Source organism: Octopus bimaculoides, chromosome 7 (genome assembly GCF_046866305.1).
Source record: "Octopus bimaculoides isolate indiv1 chromosome 7, ASM4686630v1, whole genome shotgun sequence".
Taxonomy (NCBI): Eukaryota; Metazoa; Mollusca; class Cephalopoda; order Octopoda; family Octopodidae; genus Octopus; species Octopus bimaculoides.
Genome location: NC_142934.1, coordinates 3,677,656 through 3,684,127, shown reverse-complemented (window position 1 = coordinate 3,684,127; position 6,472 = coordinate 3,677,656).

The window sequence follows — 6,472 nt, the reverse complement described above, 5'->3', positions numbered from 1 at the left end:
TTTTATTCTTTCTGACAGAATAAAAACTAAAATATAACCAACACAAATTGATGAAAATGTTAATTTTCTCCTGTGAATGAATCTAAATGTTGAGGATCAAACTTTGGCTAAAGATGGATAAAAAAATTTTCCATTACAGAAGATTGATTGAATTGAAAAAAAGAGCAACTTTTCCTGAAGATTCTTTTACCAGAATCTGTAGAAATTTTTTTAATGATGTTGAAGGTAACATTTTCACTATTGCAGACATTCTGGAAGGCAAAAAAGCCATTGGTGTGTTGTTTTCCCCTTTTAGCTTTAGATGAAGGGCTTTCAATCAGGATCCATATGGCTTTGGGGTCCATATACGATTTTATATGCTTATATTTCTACAATATAAAAAAATATTTCAACAATTTTTATACAATTTCTAATAATATTTAATTAATTATAAAGGCATTCCTTCGATATAACTCAACAAAATCAAAACATTTCACTTCGATTATTTCCGTGGGTTGTGGAATATAGATATAACGAAATTATGCCAGCAATGTCTCATTTTAAACTTGAAGGAAAAAAAGCCTTGCATATTTGTTCTTACCTGCTTCATGTGTGTATGTAAAATCCACAAATCTTCAAGCAGAAAACAGAATCGAACTGCCCTCATTGGCTTGAAAATATAAAACAGGGAGTGTTACTGATTTCTAAAACAAGAATAAGATGCCTTTTTGGTGGGGCCCGGAACTGTTGGTGAGATTGACCTGAGTTGGAATTGACCTCAGAATGTATAAAAGAACATGACTGACTCTTCCTGACATTCCCAACTTTCTTCTTGAAATGTGAAAGATAAGAGGATTCTACAATATTGGTAGATACCCACTTGAAAAGAGGTCAGAAAATCCACTTGAAATATAAAAAGCAAATGAATTTGTGGGTTACGTGGTGCACAAAAGCATTTTTTTAATCTTCCTGATGACTCTGTTTATTTTGTCATTCCATTTGATGGAACTGTAGTGTAATTTCCCCAAATCACATCCAAGTAAAAAAAGAAAAAAAAAAGAACAGTATAATCCTGGATGTATGGAAAGATAGGATGGTCACCGGTGGAATGGCTTTAATTATGGTTCTAGTCAACCATAGTTGGTCTGTGGCTAAACTATAATAATCTACTACATCTACCGTCTGCTTACTTGTATTTCTGTTCTGCATGCAAGCACACACATGCATACTTATACAAACTTCTTTCACCTCATCTCTATCACACCTCCTTCGTCTCTAGGTTTATAAAGCTGCCACTTATGAAGTCATTTCCAGTCATTTCAGGCCAACAAAATCACTGGTATGAACCGTGTCCTGCTGAGTCTCGCAAATTCTCAAATACCACATCTCTGAACCAGTTCTATCCTCTTCAAGCGAGTCTTAGGTAGATGTGACTCTATGGAATCTACAGAAGAGACAGTGTAACATAAATGGCAAACTTTTTCTGTTTCTTTTTAATCGCTTTCAGAAATTTACTTGCCAGGCAAGTGATTTCATCTGTGACTTTGTGTTTAAAGCTAAAAGCAATCACAGCATGGCAGATGCTAATTAGCCATCCATAATTACACAAAGACTGTTAACTTCACTTAAATATTTATTATTATAGTAGTAATTATATTTGTACATCAATTCAGATAAATCCAATAATGGAAAAGTAATGTCTCAAATCGTTTCACTGATGAAGATTTCCAGGAGAATTTCAAAGTGTTTTATTTACTTCTCAAAATTTGAAGGGGTCTGCTCGCACCCCATTTTGGAATCTATGAACCTGGTCACTGACAAGGTTTCATGACAATCTTTTAACTGTTAAAAGTGTGATAGCATTAGAAAGGTTGTCTTACTTTGGGGGTTGAACAAACTGCTTTATATGTCTTCTGATGGGTTGGGGATATACACACCCATTAAGGAAGTGAGTGATTGTAGAATTTGGTGAGGATAGGAACTGGCTTAGGAGTTGTGGGGTACAGTTTGAGATTTTGGGAGTGTTAGATGGACATCGTTAGGACCAATCTCTTTGTTGGCTTGACATGAATAGAGTTGACTCCGCAAGTGGCATCTGCATAGATGTAGGGATGATGCAGGTTGGGCAGCAAAGATTGGAAGAAGCTTCTGAAGTTTCTATGTGGGGAATCATGTATGAATGTGTGTGTGTATGGGAATATCTGTCTGCCTGTGTAGGCATGTATGTATATATGAGGGGGTACTGAAAAGCTCCTGGCTTTAAGGGTATCATAAAAGACCTGGTTGGAGGCCCAACTTTTTGAGTTTTTTTACTGGGCTTAGAAAAACTGAGGGACTGCTGGGATAAATGTGTGAACCTGAGAGGGGAATATGTTGAATAAAATCATAATTAACTGATCCCCCTGTATTTTGTTTTACCGAAAGCCAGAAACTTTCCATACACCCCTTCGTATATGTATGCACGTGTGTGTGTATGTGACGTGTGTATGTATGTGTGTAGAGAGTGAAATTACAACTAAGTAGACAGCAGATGTAGTAGATTGTTATAGATTAGCCTCGGACATACCCTGGTTGAGTAAATCTATAATCAAAGCCACTCCATCTGTGACCATCCTATCTAAGACCACAGGATATGATGACGGATTAATTTCACAGCTATGTTTAGCACCTCACAAGTAACTGCAAAGCAGTTTTGTTATTGACTCATAAATGTGGAGGATTTAGCTATTGTTGAGGAGATGTGATAGATACGAAGATTTGATAATATTGGTTGACATCCACTTGGGGAAAAGCCAGAGAATCCACTTGAAATATATAATGCAAATGACGTTGTTGGTTATGTGGTGCCCCAAAGCATTCTTTATCTTCATAATGATCATCCAATAAGAATTTCAGGAGTGGTGGTGATGGGGATGGAAATGGGATGGCCCAGTTAGAAATTGGAAATTTATCTAAGTTTTATAAGCAGTGTTCTTCATACAATTGCAGTAGAAAAGATTCAAGATGTGGATGTTGTACAATAGATTTATGTGAAGTGGGATAGGCTGATCAATCTATGTAATAGAAACTGTGATGGTTTTAAAGACAAGAAAGAGGTCGAGTGTTTGAGAAGAGTTAGTGTGTTGACCATGGATATGAAAAATTGGGACAGACCAACTTGTCATCAACAACACAATATCAAAATCTTCACAATTTTTTACAAATGATTAGTTAATTAATTTCTGATGAATTTTCATGTCAACACCATTTTTTTTATACAATTAACTCACAAAGCTATTGGTCAGAGTGAAATATTTTAACCTTCAAATTCCTCTAAATCTATTCAAAGCTCAAACACATTCCATGCTACTGCAGAATGAGACGATTAGGAGCAGCTGTTTTGGCACTGGCAATTTGGCATGGCTGGTGGGACATTTGACCTGTTTTGGTGACACTGTTTTTTGGCACTGGAGGCAAAACACAGAAGAAAATCAAAGTTTCAGTAAGTAAATCCAATGGTGGGTGGTGGGCATATTTTATAACAGTTCTACAAGTGGTTAACGTTGAATATAGCAGCCATGCAATATTATTGTCTTTCTCTTGAGGGACTTTAATCAAACAAATTGGCCCCAGAAATTATCATTTTATTTCAGGTATTTATTCTATAGGTCTTATTTACTGCATAGTTAAGCTATGGAGACATAAACAAACCAACACTGGTTATCAAGTGATGGTGGGACATAAATACACAAACTCAGCAAGGTTGTGTGGCCTAGTGGTCAAGGTATTTTTCAATGTTGTTGTTGTTATTATTATTATTATTATTATTTTTATCATGATTATGATTATTATTCTGGTCACTGCCTGGAATTGAACTTGGACTCATGGGTATATGGTGTAATGGTTAAGAGATCGGGCTACTAACTCCAAGATACCGAGTTCGATTCCAGGCAGTGACGTGAATAATAACAATAATATTGAAAAATACCTTAGGAATGAGAACCCAGGTTTGAAATTTCCCCAAGACCCCTGATGAAGGCTGGAGGGTATATCAGCCGAAACGTTGTGTTAACAACAAACAAGATGAGGACAAATATCCATCAAATGTAAATAATGTAAATAATATAAATAATGTAGTTAATGCAATATTCTGAGAATGTGGCATCTGAATTTGCAGCATGAGAGCAAAGTTGTCTGCCCTTGTGCTGTGCTGATGTCCATGTTTGACTTCTTCAATAAATTCTTAATTTATATGACAATAACACACTGCTGTTATTATCGTATAAAGACAGGAATAAATCGTAAAATACGAACAAGTTGGCAACTTTGATGCTGCAGCTGCGCAATATCTGTTATGTATGTTTATATCTTTTATCTTTTACTGGATTCAGTCATTGGACTGCAGCCATGCTGGGTCTAAGCCTTGAAGGGTGTCAAACAAACTGACATTGATATTTAATTTAAGTCTGGTTAGCCTGGTACTAATTCTATTGGTCCCTTTGGCTGACCTACGAAGTTACAGGGAGATAAAGAAACTAACACTAGCTGTTAAGTATATATATATATATATATATATATATATATATATATATATATATATATATATATATATATATATATATATATATATATATATATATATATATATATATATTTATATGTTTGTATGTATATGAATATATATTATATATATATAAATATAATAAAAGAAGGAAAATGCACACAGTTTGCATAGATTTAATATATCTTAAATAAAAGAGTATTGTGGTTGTTGACTGGTTTCGCTTTCACTAATAATGACATTGAAATGTCTGTGATTTCATATTTTCTAAAGTTTTTCAGTCCACGTTCTTGTATGAGAGCTTGTGAAGGAATCAACAAGGGGAGGTAATTATTGATAGTTATTATTCAGGACAGGGAAGTTAATTGCTCATAACAAACATTTACGAGTGAAAGTAGTGAGGTGAAATGGGTACAGTGATGGATGAGTGATCCTGAATTAAAATATATACTGATACCAAAGTTGGTTATGCATTCACGCACACGCACACACACATATATATATAGAGAGAGAGGGAGAGATGTCTGTATGTATATATTCTTTTACGTGTTTCAGTCATTTGACTGCGGCCATGCTGGAGTACCGCCTTTAGTCGAACAAATCGATCCCAGGACTTATTCTTTGTAAGCCAAGTACTTATTCTATCGGTCTCTTTTGCCGAACCGCTAGGTTACGGGGACGTAAACACACCAATATCGGTTGTCAAGCGATGATGGGGGAACAAACACAGACACACACACATATACGATGGGCTTCTTTTCAGTTTCCGTCTACCAAATCAATTCACAAGGCTCTGATTGGCCCGAGGCTATAGTAGAAGACACTTGCCCAAGGTGCCACGCAGTAGGACTGAACCCGGAACCATCTGGTACTTAATTTATCGACCGAGAAAGGATGAAAGGCAAAGTCGACCTCGGCGGAATTTGAACTCAGAACGTAAAGGCAGACGAACTAGCGCTAAGCATTTCGCCCGTCGTGTTAACGTTTCTGTCAGCCGGTCGCCTTTATATCTACAAATATTGTGATCTGATTTGTAGTAGTTCTGGTAAAATGACAAGTCTAAAAATAGACTCTTGAGTTGTTTTGTATGTGACACGAAGCATCAATCAATTAAGGAAGTGTAGAGCAAAATCTCACCCTTTAAGCAAACAGGGTGTGAATGACACTGAATAGCAGATGGTACAATTCCATTTTTCATTTCTGAAAAATACACATCTCTTAATGGGAGTGGGGTGGAGGTGGATGTGGGAAGAAGTTTATCAGCTGTTGTTGAGAAAGTTCAACGTGAACGGTGGTGGGCTGAAGGACATTGTTATTGAAAACTAGAAAGGATCATCACTGCTTTTATTGTTGTTGGATTTGATCAGGTAACAGCTCAAGTGTGCAAATCCCATGAGAAAGTTGAGCTTGTTGCTGTAAAAATCATTAATACTTTCTTTACTCTGTCTCAAGATTCATCATCATCACCGTTTTAACGTCTACTTTCTCATGCTGGCATGGGTTGCGGGAATTTATTGAGGAAGTTTTTCTACAGCTGGATGCTCTTCCTGTCGCCAGCAGGACATGACTGGCACTTCGCCAGTAATGATGTTAAGTGTCCCAGTTGATCCAATCAACAGAACAGACTCCTCTTGAAAAATTAACGTGCAATTGGCTGAGTACTCCGCAGACATGCATACCCTTAACGTAGTTTTCAGGGAGATTCAGCGTGACACAGGATATAACAAAGTAACGTGAAATAGATTGTCTTGCCCAAGGACACAATGCGCTGCAGAGAATCGAACCCATGACCTTACGATCACGAACCGAATGCCTCGATCACAAAGCCACGCGTCTTTATACGCAGATGGTGTGCATCATACAGGATACAATACGTATTAATCCCCCATTCTCGCCCCTGCCAAGTGCGGAGTTACGTTTTCGAAGGTGTATATGGCGATTACGAATGATATC